This window comes from Lepus europaeus, chromosome 7, assembly GCF_033115175.1.
Source record: "Lepus europaeus isolate LE1 chromosome 7, mLepTim1.pri, whole genome shotgun sequence".
NCBI classification, from domain to species: Eukaryota; Metazoa; Chordata; class Mammalia; order Lagomorpha; family Leporidae; genus Lepus; species Lepus europaeus.
The window spans coordinates 48,732,041-48,751,390 of record NC_084833.1 but is presented as its reverse complement, the minus strand read 5'-3'; the positions used below and the strand labels follow the sequence as shown (position 1 = coordinate 48,751,390).

Genomic DNA, 19,350 nt, shown 5'->3' with positions numbered 1-19,350 from the left:
TGAACCAGTGAATGAAAGATTCTCTCTCTCCCCCCCCCCTCTTTTTCTGCCCCTATATCTCTCTGTTGCTCTACACTTCAAATAAATAAATAAATACACTTTTTAAAAGATCTATTTATTTATTTATAAGTCAGAACTGACTGGCTACCCTCCACTGCTTTCCCAGGCACATTAGCAGGGAGCTGGATTGCAAGTGGAGCAGCTGAGACTCAAACCCATGCCCATATGGAATGCCAGCCCTGCAGACCATGGCTTAACCCACTGCACCACAGCGCCAGCCCCAATAAATAAAGGTTTTTTAAAAAAGAAATTTGGATGTATGAACATTAAGCCTGCTCCTGAGGTAGCAAAAGTCATAGCTGAATATATAATTGTTAGCCCATTTTTAATATAAGGAAGTGAGGCATAGTATGCACAGTATTGCCTACAACTGACTGCACTGTGACATTCTCATTCATTTGATGATCCTGAAATCCAAAGCAGCTGAAGACCATGGATATCCACTCAGGATTTCCAGAAACCTTCCCCCAGAGTGCATGTGCTGGTAGACACCACATTGTACTTGCTCAGTACTTGTTCTTCAGCTACTCCCTCTGCCATCAGTATTCCTTTCTGCACCAGCACGCTGTTCTAAAGCCAGAGAAGCTACATGCTGAGAGTACTGCTAACCACCTCTCAGTGCAGCTGGGAGCAGAAGGCCCACTCATTCATTTGCATCTACTGCAGCAATTCCTCATTCTAGGTGTTGTACATCCTAATCAATTGCGAAATCTCCATTTGAAAGGTATGTTTGAGTGATATGCCCTTGTTTGTGTCAGTGTGTACATTGGGTAAAGTTGCATAATGTTATGAATGTGTATCTCTGTATAAGACGTACTTAAAACATCTAGAGTAGACGAACAGCATGAGACTGAGTTTATCGTTTTTCACTTGAAGTACACATCACACAGAGACAAAAGCTACAGTTATAAATAGTATTTTATAAAATGAATCATTTATCTTCATGTGGAGGGAACTAACAGGACAACAGGACAGGCCTCTCACACATTCAGTGGAGTGGAGGCAAGAAAGCTGTTCTTTCTCTCTCAATGTTAGAAAATAGACCTATTTGGAAAAATTATCTTAAATTTTCTGGGGGAAGGGAGTAAAGGAAGCTTGAGTTTTCATATCAAGGAAAACCAACAGCATGTCTTCATATAGACTATATCCATCCATCCACCAAGATTTTACAGGAATGAGAAGACTATTCTTATCAAGAAAGTTAAGTTCAAATGAAATGTTCTTTCAAGGATGATTCTCAGGAAGCCCCCAGTGTTTGAAGTGTTCATCCATGGTTCAAAGAAAACAATCTGTGGTACCTTAAGTGAAGTAAGAGTAAATGACATTTCACCACAATGTACTGCCATAGCCTGTACGCTTTTAAAGGTACAAATGAGATTTTCTAGGATTTTGTTTTCCCTCAGAAAGGAAAATAGGAAGGAAAAATGTTACATAGAGTATGAAGCAAAGGGCATGAAATGGACATATAAATAACTGTTAGTTCGATGTAAAGTATCCCTGAAGAAAGGGGAGAAGCCCAGGAGATGTGCACATCAAATAAAAAGGGAGAATATGGCTATATTTCAGCTCAAACCAATATTTCCTTTTCAGGAATCATCCCCTCTGGCTCACTGCTGACAATCCATAGGCAGCGTATGAGTGAGATGAGTTCATGAGTAAGATGAACAGGGATGCTCCACAGCAGGTAAATAAATTTGTTTCCACTGAGATAATTATTCTTACCGTGTGTCACTGCTCTCATGGCATAAACAGGACAGGTGATGACATCCTATAAAATGCAATTTTTATTCCCATGCTGCTGACATGGAGATACATAAATCATTCAAATCTCCTGGGGTTTTTTTTGTTTTTGTTTTTGTTTGTTTTTTGCTCTGAAACTATGACTGGGTATTTTTACTGTTTGGGGGTTTTTCCTTTTTAGAACCTGCTATCATCCACTGTGCAATACTGTTGAAAGACTGGGGGAAGGGAAAAGGACTAGCACCATTTTAGACTACATAGGCCCATACAAGAACTATTTTTTTCTTGTGTGAGACAGCTGAATACAGATATTTCACTTGTATTTTTTAAGTTTACCATCTGCATCATATAATACCTGGGTACTATCTATATCCTCAAATCAATACCGTTTCCCAAAACTCATATCCTTTCATCCTAACATAGACAAGAAACAAGCAATCACAGACCTTTGTACCAACAAATAATTTTTCCAACTATAATTCATTAGTACCTTATTCCAAAAGCATATGAATACTCACAAGATGGTTAATCCTCATTAAAAACTAAGATTACATGACATAATTACATGTAAATAAGAAAAATGAATTAAACTCTTACCCTTTCCTATGTCGGGCACTAGTTGTGAATCATATATACAATTAGAGTTATATTGCTAAGCTAAAAATATTGGTAAAGATCTAAAAATGACAAACAGTGCCTTTTAAATTAATGTCTTATTAGTTGAGTGAAGTACACTGACAAAGAATAATTTATGCTTATTCAAACTGCACTCGACATCTTCAGGTGTTTCCAAATGAGCTCACAGAAGAGTGATTAAATGCATCTGATAACAAGCCACACATTGCTGAAATTACTTACCGCCTCATTTTATGATTAATTAAACATGTAGATTAAAGTTGCAAAAGAATTTAGATTAATGAGCAAGTTAAGTCTTGCTGATATAAGTGAATTGGGAATTGGATGCTCTGTGGAACTTTATAAACATGCATTTTATAATGAATAAGACAAGGCTACATGCAGAATCGTGGCCACCAGGGCCTTTTGACGATGCAGTCTTTTTTAACATGGTTTGACAGCTTTCAAATAACATTCTTCTATAGGCTTTAAACTTTGTGCTTTGCTGTAAAACACAAGACTACATAACTCATGTACCAGGAGTACGATTATTTTCAAGCTCTCCAAGGTAATGACCCCCTGTAGCAGCAGCTGTTCAGAAAAAATTATAAGCTCAATTGTTATTTTAATCAGAGATAGTTTAGTAGTTAAATGCAGTTATGCAACTTGTAAAATTATACGACACCTCATCAGTAGCTTCTCTTCCATACTCCTTCCTCCAAAAGTAAAACCATCCCAAAAAGTCATAGCTTTCCAGAGGACTTATTAGCAAAGCAGGGTGCTCAGTCATTCATAAAATATTCAAAGCCATTTATTAGTGTGGTTTCTGTGCTAGGAAAGGTAATGTTTAAATTTATGACGACTCTTATCAGCTCCAAGAGTGTATCAAAATATCTGCTGGGGTTTGCTGAGTATCCAATTTTTCTCTTTTAAGATCGGCTTTACCTAATCCAAGTAGCTTAGACTGTGTCAAAAGCCAAGTTGGACTTTATGATATTCCAGGGCAAAAGAAATTCAGGTTGTTCACAGAGATGTAGTGCATTCTCCTTAGCAAGGGATACAAAAGTGGAAAGAAATTGAGCCAAAGTTGCTAAGCTCACTTATGGTTTAAAATGTATTCCATTTTTATTACTAAGCTTGTAGCCATTTATTACTACCACAGTATAAAGAAGACATTCCTACAAATTCCTTGAATGGATCTAAATCTGCTGTGTAAAATACACCTCTAATTCCTTTCTATTTATTTTAAGATCTTATGCATGATTTCTTAACAACAGTGAAAATTTTATAATTTTGATATTTTTCCTTCTAATTCATATTTTTAGACACTAGACTTACCAAGAAAACTACAGAAATTTTTGCATAAGAATCAAAGGAGCTTGCTCATGACACAGGTGGCAAATTACCATCATTTAACCTCATATATGTATCATGTGGACATAATTGCCCATTTGAAGATCTATGTTAATGAAAATATAATATTAATAGAAGTCTCTGACTACTGAAAATTATTAAAAGCTCGAATCAGGGGCCAGCAGCATGGTTGCGTAGCAGGTAAAGCAGCTGCCTGCGACACCAGCAACCCATATTGCCAGTTCATGTCACTGCACTTCCAATTCAACTCTCTGCTAATGGCCTGGGAAGATCAATGGAAGATGTACCAAGTGCCAGGCCCCTGCCACACACGTGGGAGACCTGGAAAAAGCTTCTGGCTCCTGGCTTCAGCCTAGTCCAGTGCCGGCCGTTGCAGTCATCTGGGGAGTGAACCAGTGGATGGAAGATATCTGTTTGTCTCTCCCTCTCTAACTATGAATAAATAAATACTCTTTTTAAAAGTTAGAATCAGCTTTCTAAGAAGCCAAAAGTAAAAAAGTTTGTATTTGGTTTCTTTATTTTGTTACCAGTGTCTTTTACCAAGTAATGTAAATCACATTTGATCACTATAAGATTATTTTAAATTTATGTCCTTATTCTTACAGCTCAATATGAATATTATAGTAGCAATTTCCAGGTAGAAATGTGCAATTAAATACTTCAGGGAAGAAACACCATACTTTTTCCTTATACAAAAGTTTAAATTACTCATTTTTATTATTTAACAGAGGAAATCTGACAACAAAGTACTCACATCAGCCTGAAAGAGGCCAAGTTAGGTAATGCTTTAAAATAATTCCTTTGCAATTATAAAATGTTTGTGGTATATGCCAGAAGGACAAAGATTATCCAGACAGCTCAACAACCACCAAAACTTAAGTAACAAGATTTTTCCACTGTAGCTATCAACATATTATTTCTAGGACCCACAAATTATGAGGTATGTCCTGAAGTTACTAATAATCTAATGGAAATCATGTCAATCCTGTGGAATTTTAATAAAGGGAGATTCATTTATTTACCCATGGCAGAATTTTTATAAAATTACCTTAAGTTCTAAATACTAAATATATTGAACTATTATATTTATATTTATTATTAACATGTTCTAATTTTTCTGATAAATACTTAATATAACTTTACCTGTACATAGTACATAAATCTACTGTTTATTTAAAGTTAAGAAAATATGTTTACCTAAATTACCAAAATAGGTACTTCACCTGAAATTTTGAACCAATGGGGCAATTAAAAATAGCCCAAATCAGCCATAGTGTGATATAAAAATTCCTAAACATTATTTTCACTAAATTAAATGGCAATTTGTTGTAATACTTATTTTCTTCTACTTCACAATATAATCCTTTAGGCTATGAGCCTTTTATTTTTAAGGGAGGATTAATATTTTCTCTATTTCACCTATAGGTTGAAAAAAAGTATTAAAATGCTCACACCAGAGATTAAAACGAGATAAATTTATTTCCACATTTGATTGGACCAAGGTTTGTCCAGGTGAAGTATGAATCCATTAATATCTAAAGTACTGCCAAATACTGAATTATTAACATTGTTAAGGCCTCAGTTTCAAGACATGCCCTATAGAAGAGTTTTGTGAGATTCATCAAAACTCAGTCTTGCAATGTATTTACAAGCATTGTGTAGGTAACTTGTCTTGAACCAAAAATAAGGCGACTCTCAACCAAGGAAGCTGTCATCAAAGCCAAACAAAGGTTCGTGAATACAAAGAGTCGGTTTACAGTGAAGGAAACAGATGAATCCAGGTGCCCCCTCATTCCAGATCCTTGCCAACTCAGCACTTAGCACCTAAGATACCAGGCTTCTTGTCTGGTAGGATCAGCAGCATTATGTATCATGCCCATGTCTTCTGTATGTCAATGCAAATATTCAGGAACCAAAAACAGTGATGAAAAGTGGTTCCAAAATTATTATGGTTCATAATTACTGACTGTAAATTCTTTAGTTCTTTTATGTTAGAATAAGGTAGTTAACTGAAAGAGTCCTAGATTTTTCCTTTAGTAAAGAAATAAAAAATTGCTGTTTTCCAGGTCAGTTATACTACAACCACCTCTAAATTTCCCATATAAGCAAAATAATTCTGTGGGTAGGTCTGCATCAACAGTGGTCTTTCATAAACTGACTGGGAATAAACTGTGTAATTATTTTTGAAAATCAATGGTCTCCAAACTTTTTGTATGATGGAATGCAAGATTGATTTTGTTCACAGAATGAATACCCTAAATGAATTCAAGTTATTTCAAAATTTGGGAAAATTTGATATTTCTGATAACTTGTCTTCAATTATTATTCAATAGATACATTGCCTCTGAATAAAAGAAGCATTCCTGAAAAACATTGAACTGTGGTAGTAAAATGGTTTAATTTGAATGTAACATTTAGATAATAATCCTAACAGTTTTAACCATGAGCTAAACCTAGGACATGTAAGAAACTTGGATGTAGAAGTTATTAAAGCCACAAAAAATGCAAAGCAGTCCTAATTTGCCATGGAAATAGGAAATAAATTAGAACATCAATATATTCACATATGTGAAAGTACTTCAAAAAGTTTGTGGAAAAATTTTATAGAGAGATAGGCTCATTTTGGTGCAAAAGTATTTGGAAATCTAAGCATAATTTTTTTCATAATACACTTTTCCACAAACATTTTGAAGTTCCTTCATGTCACCCCTGGGCTCTTATAAAGTGAAAATGGATCACAAAGCCCTTCTTGAAGAATTTTCCATCTCTCATCAGAAGATAAATGGTATCTAAAAAGAAGAATTTAATAATTACTGGATCTACAGGCCCAGTGAGTAAAGCTGTGGCCTGAAATGTCGGCATCCCACATGGGCAGCAATTCCTGTCCTGGCTGCTTCACTTCCAACCCAGCTCCCTGCTAATGACCTGGGAAAAGCAGTGGAATATCACCGAAATGCTTGGGTCCCTGTTACCCATGTGGAAGACCTGGAAGAAGCTTCTGGCTCCTGGCTTTGGACTGGTTGAGGTCTGGCCATTGTGGCCACTTGGATAGTGAATCAGCAGATGGAAGATCATGCTCTCTCTGACTTTCAAATAAATAAATAAATCTTAAAAAATTAGTTATTGGGGTCATTGTTTCCCACTTATGGAATAAAGGTTCTTGCTTCCCAACAGCCATACTCATTTTGAGGATAAGCAAATTTAGACTCAGATAGGCTAAGTAATTTGTCCAGACTCCCATCAAGTGGCAGAGATGAGAATGAATCCGTAGTGTAAGGCCCACTTGCTCTATTTGAAAGACTATGATTATTTAAGGCCTATCATGTTTGTGTTTATAGTGTTCTCTACTAGCTAAAATTTCCTCATGTCTTTAGTGAATCTATCCCCATCACTTTCTTGTAAGTTTCACTTACTGCAAAAAGTATAAAAGGACTCCAAAAAGTTCGTGGAATGTGAGATTAAAAGGTAACTTTATGTTGGTTTAAAAAGTCAAAATCCATGCATAGTTTTTCATAATATGGATTTTCCATGAATTTTTTTTTTTGACAGGCAGAGTAGACAGTGAGAGAGAGAGACACAGAGAGAAAGGTCTTCCTTTTTGCTGTTGGTTCACCCTCCAATGGCCGCCGTGGCCGGCGCACTGTGCCTGGCGCACCGCGCTGATCCGAAGCCAGGAGCCAGGTGCTTCTCCTGGTCTCCCATGGGGTGCAGGGCCCAAGCACTTGGGCCATCCTCCACTGCACTCCTGGACCACAGCAGAGAGCTGGCCTGGAAGAGGGGCAACCGGGACAGAATCCGGAGCCCTGATCAGGACTAGAACCTGGTGTGCCGGTGCCACAGGTGGAGGATTAGCCTATTGAGCCACGGTGCCGGCCCCATGAACTTTTTGATCATTCATTCACATGCATGAATTTCAAAAGCTTTTGCACCAAAATCAATTTATAATTAATTCATTTTTTTCAACAAAGTGTTTGACTACCATCCTATGCTGTGTTCTCTTAGCACTTTATCTACAAGCCCCTAAAAGTTACAGATTCACACTATACACATTTTTATATTACCAATGTTACCATTTATTTTACAGCACCCAAAGTATCACAAAATTGTTTCACTAACACACTACAATACATTTCTCTCATCCTCCGTTCTATATGCCTCTATACTTTCTTGCTCCACAGTAACTCTATCATCATCATCATCACTATATATTAGCTACCTTGTCCAACCACCTTTTGCTCCCCAAAATATTACCTTCTTCTCTGCTTTCATTTTGCTCAAAAGTTCTCAAACACCAAGCCACCTCACTTTCCTTCCCCATCAACATTTCTACTCCTGGGATTTCATAAAAAATGTAAGATACTTTTGATTACTCATTTATATACCAAGTTCTAAGCACTTACTACACACTAGAAACTATGGACAGATAGATAAGATATATCTTATTTGTATAAGAGTTTGCAATCTGCCCAAGAGACAGACAAGTAAACTAAAATTAATCACACAAATTTATAAATATCATAAATAATAAAAGTATGTATAAAAATGATGTAGATACAAAAAAGTAAAGAACAAGAAATCATTTGAGGAGGTAATAGTCCAGGAAGGCTTCATAGGAGAGGTGGTATATAAAATAGAGCTTCCCTGAGGAAGCAGAGCAATAGCAATAGCAACTGAATTTAATTAAATACTTGCTATGTGTGAAGAAATATTAATATAAAGCATGCTTCCTCATATATGTGAAGACTATGCTTCCAAGGACTGACAGGGAACAGATTTACCCTGATGTTCAAACAACCAAAAAAGTAAACTCCCCTACCCCCACAAAAATCAGACACTGGACATTAGGAAGTGAAAAAAAAAAAGTGATTTCTGAGATAGGGAAAAACAAATAAAGTCATCTCTACAGTTGTCCAAGCTTACTGTATGGAGAAAGAGATTAAGAATTGCTATGTAAAGAAGAGGAGCCAAATGGTCCCAGTGAGATAGTTGTGGGGCCGGCTCTGTGGCCTAGCAGGTTAGCCACTGCTGCTGTACCTGCATCCCATATGGGCACCAATTCATGTGCCAGCTGTTCCACTTCCAATCCAGCTCTCTGCTATGGCCTGGGAAAGCAGTAGAAGATGGCCCAAGTGCTTGGGCCCCTGCACCCATGTGGGAGACCTGGAAGAAGCTCCTGGCTTTGGACTGGCCCAGCTCCAGCCATTGTGGCCTTTTGGGGGAGTGAACCAGCGGATGGAAGACCTCTCTCTCTCTCTCTCTCTCTGCCTCTGCCTCTGCCTCTGCCTCTCTGTAACTCTGCCTTTCAAATACATAAATAAATCCCTTTAAATAAAAGCATAAAAGTGGGACCAGCATTTTGACATAGCAAGTAAAGCCACCAACTGCAAAGGCGGCATCCTATACAGGTGTCACTTCATATCTCAGCTGCTTCACTTCCCATCAGCTCCCTGCTAATGTGCCTGGGAAAGCAGCAGAGTATGGCCTAAGTGCTTGCTCCTCGAACCTACATGGGAGACCCAGAGGAAGCTCCTGGCCCCTAGCTTCAGTCTGTTGCGGTCATCTCTTTCTCTTTCAATTTGTGTGTGTGTGTGTGTGTCCCTCTCTCTCTTTGTAAATAAATAAATATCTTTTTCGACAAAGTGTAGAAATCCAAAATACAAAGGGCATTGGTCAGAATATTTAAAACAATATTGCCAGGCCAGCATTGTGGCATAGCAGGTTAAGCGGCTACCTGCAACACCAGCATCCTATATGGGCACGGGTTCACATTCCGGCTGCTCCACTTCTGATCCAGCTCCCTGCTAATGTGCCTGGGAAAGCAGCAGACAAAGGCATTGGTCCTTGGGCCCCTGCACCCACATGGGAGACCCAGAAAAATCTGTCCCTGACTGCTGGCTTCAGTCTGGCCAAGCTCTGGCTGTTGCAGCCTTTTGAGAAGCAAAACAGCAGATGGAAGATCTCTATGTCTCACCTCTCCCCTATAACTCTGCCTTTCAAATAAGTAAAATAATATTAAAAAAAGAAAAACTAAACAAATCAAAACTGCCTCCATAGTGAAGAAAATTAAACCTGCAGTAAAGACTGTACTGGTCCCAAATGAAAGAGCTTAAGTAAAAAACGCTTAGAAAGAATGAACTGTTTGCACCTTAACTCACACCAGAAAAAAAAGGTTCAAAACATTTAAAGGCATACAGAAATTTTGATTACTCAACTGAATAAAATTCACAAATTTTAGCACCAAATGCAAAATTACTAGCACACAAAGAAGGAAGAAAACGCAACCCACACTGCAAAAAGCTCAGTCAACTGGGGCCAGTGCCGTGGCTCACTTGGCTAATCCTCCGCCTGCAGCGCCGGCATCCTATATAGGCACTGGATTCTAGTCCCGGTTGGGGCGCCGGTTCTGTCCCAGTTGCTCCTCTTCCAGTCCAGCTCTCTGCTGAGGCCCGGGAAGGCAGTAGAGGATGGCTCAAGTGCTTGGGCCCCTGCACCCGCGTGGGAGACCAGGAGGAAGCACCTGGCTCCTGGCTTTCGATTCGCGTAGCTCAGGCCGTAGTGGCCATTTGGGGGGTGAACCAACAGAAGGAAGACCTTACTCTCTGTCTCTCTCTCTCACTATCTAACTCTGTCAAATAAAAAATAAAATAAAATAAAATAACTCAGTCAACTGAAACTTACTCAGAAATGGCACATTTGCTCTAACTAATGAAGATATTAAAAAGTTATTATAGTTGTATTCTTTTTCTGCAGAGAGCTAAAAAAAGACAAAATATTAGACAGAAATAGAATATAAAAAGACTCAAATTAAACTTACAGAGGTAAAAAAATTACAGTATCTGAAATGTAAAGATACTAGGGAGAATTAAAAGTGGATTAGACACAGCAGGACAAAATAAGTACAAAATGTGAGCTTGAATACACATCAATAGAAATAATTCAAAATGAAACAGAATACAGAAAAACATGAAAAAGTGAGCGAAGAATCAGTGACTTACAGGTCAACTTTAAACTACCTAACACACACGCATAACTGGAGTTTTCCAAGAAAAGGCCTGAAGATAAAAAAATCTGAGAAACCACATCTGGAAGTTTTCCAATGTAATGAAAGTCAAAAAGACACAGCTCTAAACATCTCAAAGAAATTCAAGCTAAAGAAACATCAAGAAAGCTACACGCAGGCACAATTGAACTGCTTAAACCAATGACGGGGCAGGTGTTGGGCACAATGGTTAAGATACCACTTGACACTTACACCCTACATCAGAGTGTCTGGATTGAAGTCCCAGTTTCACTCTCAATTCTACATTTCTCCTAATGCACTCCTGGAAGGAAGCAAGTGATGATTCCAGTAGTTTGGTGCCTGCCACCCTCATGGTAGACCTAGATCGAGTTCTGTCAAGGTTCCTGACCTCAGCCAGGCCCAAGCCTGGTTTTTGTCGGCATTTGGGTAATGAACCAGTAAACCAGACATCTGCCTGTCTGGTTCTGGCCACTCTCGCTCACTTAGCTCTCTCTCTCTACCTTTCAAATAAATTTAAAAATTTTAAAAACAGTGGTAAACTCTAAAAAGTAGTCAGAAGAAAATAACACATTACAAACAGAGGAATATATATAATAATTACAGCAGACTGCCTTAGAAAACCAACACAAGGCAAAAAACAATACTGTCTTTAAAGTACTGAACAGGGGCCAGCACTGTGGCAGAGTAAGCTGAACCTCTGCCTGGGCTCCAGCATCCCATATGGGTGCAGGTTCCAGTCTTGGCTGCTCTTCTTCTGATCCAGTTCCCTGCTACTGGCCTGGGAAAGCAGTGGAAGAACCCAACTGCTTGGGCCCCTGTACCCACGTGGGACACCCAGAGGAAGCTCCTAGCTCCTGGCTTCAGATCGGCCTATCTCCAGCCATTGTGGCCATTTGGGGAGTGAACCAGGTGATGGAAGCCCTCTCTCTCTCTGTCTCTCCCTCTCTTTGTCTGTAACTCTGCCTCTCAAATAAATAAATAAATAAAATCTTACAAAAACAAATAAAGTATTGAACAAAAAGAAAAAACTTCAATCTAAAATTAATACTACTGAAATAAAGATTTGTCAGAAATATAAACATTGAAGTAAATCTCATCAATTCAACATCCTACAAGAAATGTTAAAGAAATCCTTTAGGCAATCGGTAATGTCATCAAATGAAAAATATGTGCACAAACAATGGTAAGAATGTGAGTAAATATAAAATATTATTTCTTAGTTTTAAATCTCTTCAAAATACTATGGACAATTCAAATAAAAATAACAATTTATTCTGAGGTTCATAACGTGTAAATAATATATAACACAAAAAGTATCAAAAATGCTGGGGGAGAGAAATAAAAGTATATACCATTGTAAAATTCCTATACTATACATGAAGTACAATAGCATTATTTGATAACTCTGTGATAAATTGTATAAGGTTGCTGTAAATATTAAAGCAAACACTAAAACAAAAAGTTATAATTAATAAACCAATAAAGAATTTAAATCAAAATCAAAACCATAATGAGGTTCCATCTCACCCCGGTGAGAATGGCTCACATTCAGAAATCTACCAACAGCAGATGCTGGAGAGGATGTGGGGAAAATGGGACACTAACCCACTGTTGGTGGGAATGCAAACTGGTTAAGCCACTATGGAAGTCTGTCTGGAGATTCCTCAGAAACCTGAACAGAACCCTACCATACAACCCAGCCATCCCACTCCTTGGAATTTACCCAAAGGAAATTAATTTGGCAAATAAAAAAGCCATCTGCACATTAATGTTTATTGCAGCTCAATTCACAATAGCTAAGACCTGGAACCAACCCAAATGCCCATCAACAGTAAACTGGATAAAGAAATTATGGGACATGTACTCCATAGAATACTATACAGCAGTAAGGAACAACGAAACCTGGTCATTTGCAACAAGATGGAGCAATCTGGAAAACATCATGCTGAGTGAATTAAGCCAGTCCCAAAGAGACAAATATCATTTGTTTTCTCTGATCGGTGACAACTGAGCACCAAAGGGGAAACCTGTTGAAGTGAAATGGACACTATAAGAAACAATGACCTGATCAGCTCTTGTCCTGACTCTAGAAGTACAGTGTAATACTTTATCCTTTTTAGTATTTGTTGTTGTTGTTGTTGTTGTTGTTCTAGTACTAGTGGTTGAACTCTGTAATTAACACACAATTATTCTTAGGTCTTTAAATTTTAACTGAAAAGTGATCCCTGTTAAATTTAAGAGTGGGGAAAAGAGAGGGAGGAGATGTACAATTTGGGACATGCTCAATCGGACTTGCCCCAAATGGAGGAGTTAGAAACGTGCCAGGGGATTCCAACACAATCCCATCAAGGTGGCATGTACCAATGCCATCTCACTAGTCCAAGTGATCAATTTCAGCTCACAGTTGATGGCTCTGATGTGTCTAAGAGTCAAAGGGATCACACAAACAAGACAAGTGTCTGCTAATACTAACTGATAGAATCAAAAAGGGAGAGAAGGATCCAACATGGGAAGCAGGATACACAGCAGACTCATAGAATGGCAGATGTCCTAAACAACACTCTGGCCTCAGAATCAGCCCTTAAGGCATTTGGATCTGGCTGAAGAGCCCATAAGAGTATTGTAGGCATGGAAAGCCAAGATACCATGGGAAAAAAAAAGAAGACCTAAATGAAAGATCTCTGTGAGTGAGATCCCAGTGGAAAGAACGGGGCCATCAAAGAAGGAGGTACCTTTCTCCGAAGGGAGGAGAGAACTTCCACTTTGACTATGACCCTATCGGAATAAGATCAAAGTCAGCGAACTCTAAAGGCTTCCATAGCCCTGGCAACTCATGACTAGAGCCTAGGGAGATTACTGACGCCATGAACAGGAGTGTCAAATTGTTAAGTCAGCAACAGGAGTCACTGTGTACTTACACCCCATGTGGGATCTGTCCTTAATGTGTTGTCTAATGTGCAGTGATGCTATAACTAGTACTGAAACAGTATTTTTATACTTTGTGTTTCTGTGTGGGTACAAACTGATGAGGTCTTTACTAATTATATACTGAATCGATCTTCTGTATATAAAAATAATTGGAAATGAAAAAAAAAAACCTGGTGTTAAATTGGAAATGGCATAGAAAATTAATTAATTTAAAAAAAATATTATGTAGGATCTCTGTCTTTAATGTGCTGTACACTGTTATTTAATGCTATAACTAGTACTCCAACGGTAGTTTTTTCACTTTGTGTTGCTATATGGGGCAAACTGTTGAAATCTTTACCTAATATATACTAAACTGATCTTCTGTATATAAAGAGAATTGAAAATGAATTGATGTGATTGGAAGGGGAGAGGGAGCGGGAAAGGGGAGGGTTGCGGGCGGGAGGGAAGTTATGGGAGGGGGGAAGCCATTGTAACCCATAAGCTGTACTTTGGAAATTTATATGCATTAAATAAAAGTTTAATAAATGAAAAAAAAATCATAAAAATTCCTAAGAAATTCAAAAGAAGGCAAGAAAAAAGGAAAAGGGAATAATAAAGGGGCCAGCACTGTGGCATAATTGGTAAAGCTACCACCTGCAGTGCTGGTATCCCATATGGGTGCCAGTTCAAGTCCTGGCCGCTCCACTTCGATCCAGCTATATGCTATGGCCTGGGAAAGCAGCAGAAGATGGCCCAAGTCTTTGGGTTCCTGCACTTGAGTGGGAGATCCAGAAGAAGCTCCTGGCTCCTGGCTTCAGATGGGTACAGCTCCGGCTGTTGCAGCCAACTGGAGAGCGAACCAGCAGATGGAAGACCTCTCTCTCTCTCTCTCTCTCTCTCTCTGGCTCTCCTTCTTTCTATGTGTAACTTGACTTTCAAATAAATAAAAAAATCTTTAAAAAATTATAAGTTGCTGGTAAAATAAGAAGCAAAAAAAAATTTATATTTAACCATGTTGATAATCACATTAAATGTAAATAGTCTAAAAACTGAAATTAAATGGGAAAGATTATCATCCTAGACAAAAAAAGCAAGACATAATTACATTCAGCCAGTCTAGAAGAAATCCACTTTATAAATACACATTTCTTTATTAGTGAAAGGATTAAAAATATATTCCATGATCAAACTAAGAGAAACCTGTAGTGGCTATCAGACAAAATCAATTTCAGAGCAAGCAACAATACTAGAAACAGAGGAATTTTTTTAGGATCATAAGGGGTCAATTCATCAGAAAGACACAATGGTCCTAAACACTTTTCTACCTAATGGAGTTACAAAATACAAGAGAGAAAAATGTAAAATTTCAAGGAGAATTACAATTATAGTTTTCAAAATCAGCCGCTCTTTCAATAATGCTAAAAGTAGACAAAAAAATAAGGAAAAAATAGAAGACTTGAAAAACTGTCAACTAATTTTACCAGAACATTGTCCAACAACAGAATGCTCATTCTTTTGTAGAACACATATAACATTTTCTAAGCCATAAAGCAAGCATTAGTAAATTGAAAGGTATTCAGACCATACAAAATATGTTCTCTGATAACAACAAAATTGAACTGGCAATCAATAATGAAAATATATATATTGAAAATCCCCAAATATTAGGAACCAAACAACACACTTCTTCATGACAATGGATCAGAGAACAAATCAAAAGGGAAATTAGAAAATATTTAACTGTATGAAAATATTAAGTATATCAAAATATGTGGGATGCAGTTAAAGCAGAAGTATGTTTATAGCACTAACACCTAAATTGAAAAAGACGGTACCAAATCAATTATCTCAGTTTTTCCCATAGCAAATCAGAAAATAAATAACATTTAAAAGCAAAGTATACTGTGAGAAAGAAATAATAAAATAAAAATATGTAAAATATAAAACACAAAACCAATATTAAATTTTGATATGTTATATTCAGAGTTATGTCAGAAATGAGAAAGATGACATCATTCAGTCGTCTACATACATTACAAGCCTAAGAAAGGCCTAATAGTTAAGTTGTCAGTTAGGATGTCTGTGTCCCGCATTGGAGGGCCTGGGGTTCGATTCCCAGCTATAGCTTCTTAATAATTCAGACCTTGGGAGGCAGTGGTGATGGCTCAAAGAGTTGGATTTCTGCCATCTACATGAGAAACTTGGGTTGAGTTCCCCTTCTCCTTGCTTTAGAACCCAAGCAACTGCAAGCATTTGGGGAGTGAACCAGCAGATGGAATCTCTCTTCTAACTCTATCTCACTCTCACTGTGTGTGTGTGTGTGTGTGTGAAATAAATATTTTATTTTTGACTCTTTCCTATTTTACAAGATGACAGATGAAAAAGTTCCAAAGGCAGACACTAAGACCTAAGCCAAGATATAATAATGCTAGTGGCAAGATTAAAAAGAATAACCTCAAGGCTAAAAAAATCCCAAAAGGGGATTCCATTACAGCTAATATCCTGTCCTAGTGAGAGAAACTGGCAGACAGTCCTGATCTGCTATGTGTTCCAGAAAGGTCATGTATAAGAGGAAGTACTTAGCTCCTAAATCCAGGATTGAAAAGAAAAACGAGAAGGTTTTCGCGACAGTCACAAAATCAGTTTGTGGTGACAAGAACACTGGCACCAGGGGGGACAAGTGTCACAAAATGCCTAGACACTGTCCTGCTGAGGATGCGCTTCAGAAGCTGTTTAGGCATGGTAGGGAGCGGAGAGGAACCTCCGTGAGGGATGGGAGCAAACTACAGGCCAGCATCACCCCGGCACCATTCTGATCATCCGCACTGGGCACTACAGAGGCAAGGGGGTGGTTTTCCTGAGGCACCTGAGCTGGGGCTTGCTGCTTGTAACTGGACTGCTTGCCCTCAACTGAGTCCCTCTGTACAGAACATACCAGAAATTTATCATCGCCACCTCCACAAACATTAGTTTCAGCAGTATGAAAATCTCAAAACATATCACTGAAGCTGACTTCAAGAACAAGAAGCTATGGAGGCCCAGACACCAGGAAGGTGAGATCTTTGACATGGAGAAAGAGATATACAAGATTACAGAGTATCACAAGATTGATCAGAAAGCTGTGGACCTGCAAATTTTACCAAAAAGCAAAGTTATTCCTCAGCTCCAGGGCTACCTGTGATCTGGTTTGCTCTAACAAATACAGAATTTATCCTCACAAGTTGGTATTTTCTTTTATCAAGAGATTTACTTATTTATTTGAAAGGCAGAGTTACAGAGAAGCAGAGGCAGAGAGAGAGTAGAGGTCCTCCATCCACTGTTTCACTCCCCAGATGGCCGTAACGGCCGGAGCTGCACTGCTCCAAAGCCAGGAGCCAGGAGCTTCCTCTGGGTCTCCCACGTGGGTGCAGGGACCCAAGGAACTTGGGCCATCTTCCACTGCTTTCCCAGGCCATAGCAAAGAGCTGGATCAGAAGTGGAGCAGCCAGGACCTGAACTGGTGCCCATATGGGATGCTGGCACTGCAGGCAGCGGCCTTACCTGCTATGCCACAGTGTTGGCCCTGACATATTGGTGGTTTTTTTTTTTTTTTACGAAGAACCTAATTAAAATGACTGATAACAAAAAATTTACGGAAAAGAGCATAATAAATGGATATTATAAACAATTCCACACCAACAGATTCAACTTTGATGAAATGCACTTAAAGTACACCATTTAGATAAAAGTAGTCATACATACATTTTTAAAAGTACATTTATAGTTTAAAAACTTCCAACAAAGAAATTCCAAGCTCATCTGGCTTCATTGGTAAAGTCTTTTATGCACTTAAAAAGACATAATAACTGTTGTACACAAATTCTTCCAGAAAATCTAAGAGAAGGAAATTAGTTCCTAAATCATTCTAATGAAGCTGTAGTAATCAAGTTCTCAAGGAGGTTGTATAAAAGAAAATAGATAAATGGATCAACGGAATAGGGAAACAACTCCAGAAATAAACCAATACACACGTCATCAATTGATTTTCAAAAAAAAAAAAATTGTAAGGAAATTCAGTGGAGAGCAAGTAATCTTTTAAACCAGTGGTAAGAGAACAAGTCAGTGTTCAAAGCAAAAAACAATTATAAAACCTTATCTCACCCCATATACCAGTTATCCACAGATCTGAATTAGAAGTTGACACTATAAAATTTATCAAAGAATAAATAGGAGAAAATCTTAGTGAACTTAGATTTTGCAGGTTTTGTTTTGTTTTGTTTTGTTTTGTTTTTTTTCCAGGCAGAGTTAGACAGTGAGAGAGAAAGACAGAGAGAAAGGTCTTCCTTCCAAATGACCGCTACGGCCGGTGCAGTGTAGATCTGAAGCCAGGAGCCAGGTGCTTTTCCTGGTCTCCATGCGGGTGCAGGGCCCAAGCACTTGGGCCATCCTCCACTGCCTTCCCGGGCCACAGCAGAGAGCTGGCCTGGAAGAGGAGCAACCGGGACAGAACCGGTGCCCCAACCAGGACTAGAACCCGTGGTGCCGGCAACGCAGGCAGAGGATTAGCCAAGTGAGCCGCGGTACTGGTCCAACAGTATTTTTTCTTTAAACAGGGTCACAAAAAGCATGAAATATAAAAGAAAAAATGGTAAATTTAATTCATTAAAAATTGAAACATTTGCCCATGTGGGAGACCCTGACTGAAAGTCCTGGCTCCTGCCTTTTGCCTGGCCTAGTCTTGGTCATTAAAGCCAGTTGGAAAGTGAAAACGTAGATGGAAGGTTTTCTCTCTCTCTCTCTTTCTCTCTGCCTTTGCCTCTCCCTTTGTCTCTAATTCTGCCTTTCAAATAAGTAAAAAGATCTTTATAAAAAAGAACTGTTGGGGCCAGTGCTGTGGCATAGTGGGTAAAGCCACCATCTGCAGTACCATTATCTAATATGGGCACTGGTTCAAAACTGGCTGCTCCACTTCCTATCTAGCTCTCTGATATGGCCTGGGAAAGCAGTAGAAGATGGTCCAAGTGCTTGGGCCCCTGCACCCACGTGGGAGACCCAGAAGAAGCTCCTGGCTCCTGGTTCCTAACTTTAGATAGGCCCAGCTCCAGCTGTTGTGGCCATTTGGGGCGTGAACCAGTGGATGGAAGATCTCTCTCAGCCTCTGCCTCTGCCTCTCTGCAATTCTGCCTTTCAAATAAATAAATAATTTTTTAAAAAAGAATTGAAATATTTACTCATAAAGAGATACTTACTGAATTAAGAGGCAAATTACAGACCAGCAGAAAATATTTTAAATTATATTTAATAATGACATTGTTATATACAATGCACAAAAGACTATTACAGGCTGGCGCCGCAGCTCAATAGGCTAATCCTCCACCTTGCGGCGCCGGCACACCAGGTTCTAGTCCCGGCCGGGGCGCCGGATTCTGTCCCGGTTGCCCCTCTTCCAGGCCAGCTCTCTGCTGTGGCCCGGGAGTGCAGTGGAGGATGGCCCAAGTCCTTGGGCCTTGCACCTGCATGGGAGACCAGAAGAAGCACCTGGCTCCTAGCTTTGGATCAGCACGGTGTGCTGGCAGCAGCGCGCTGGCTGCGGCGGCCATTGGAGGGTGAACCAACAGCAAAAAGGAAGACCTTTCTCTCTGTCTCTCTCT

At 38.9% G+C, this 19,350-nt stretch overlaps 1 protein-coding gene and 1 pseudogene across 8 annotated transcripts in view; one reads left to right on the top strand and one right to left on the bottom strand.

The window, feature by feature from the left end:
• Positions 1–19,350, bottom strand: part of SOX6 (SRY-box transcription factor 6) — a 666,111-nt gene that overhangs the window by 517,437 nt on the left and 129,324 nt on the right. The gene's annotated exons all lie outside the window — the stretch shown is intronic.
• LOC133764422 (large ribosomal subunit protein eL6-like) lies at positions 16,219–16,901 on the top strand (annotated as a pseudogene).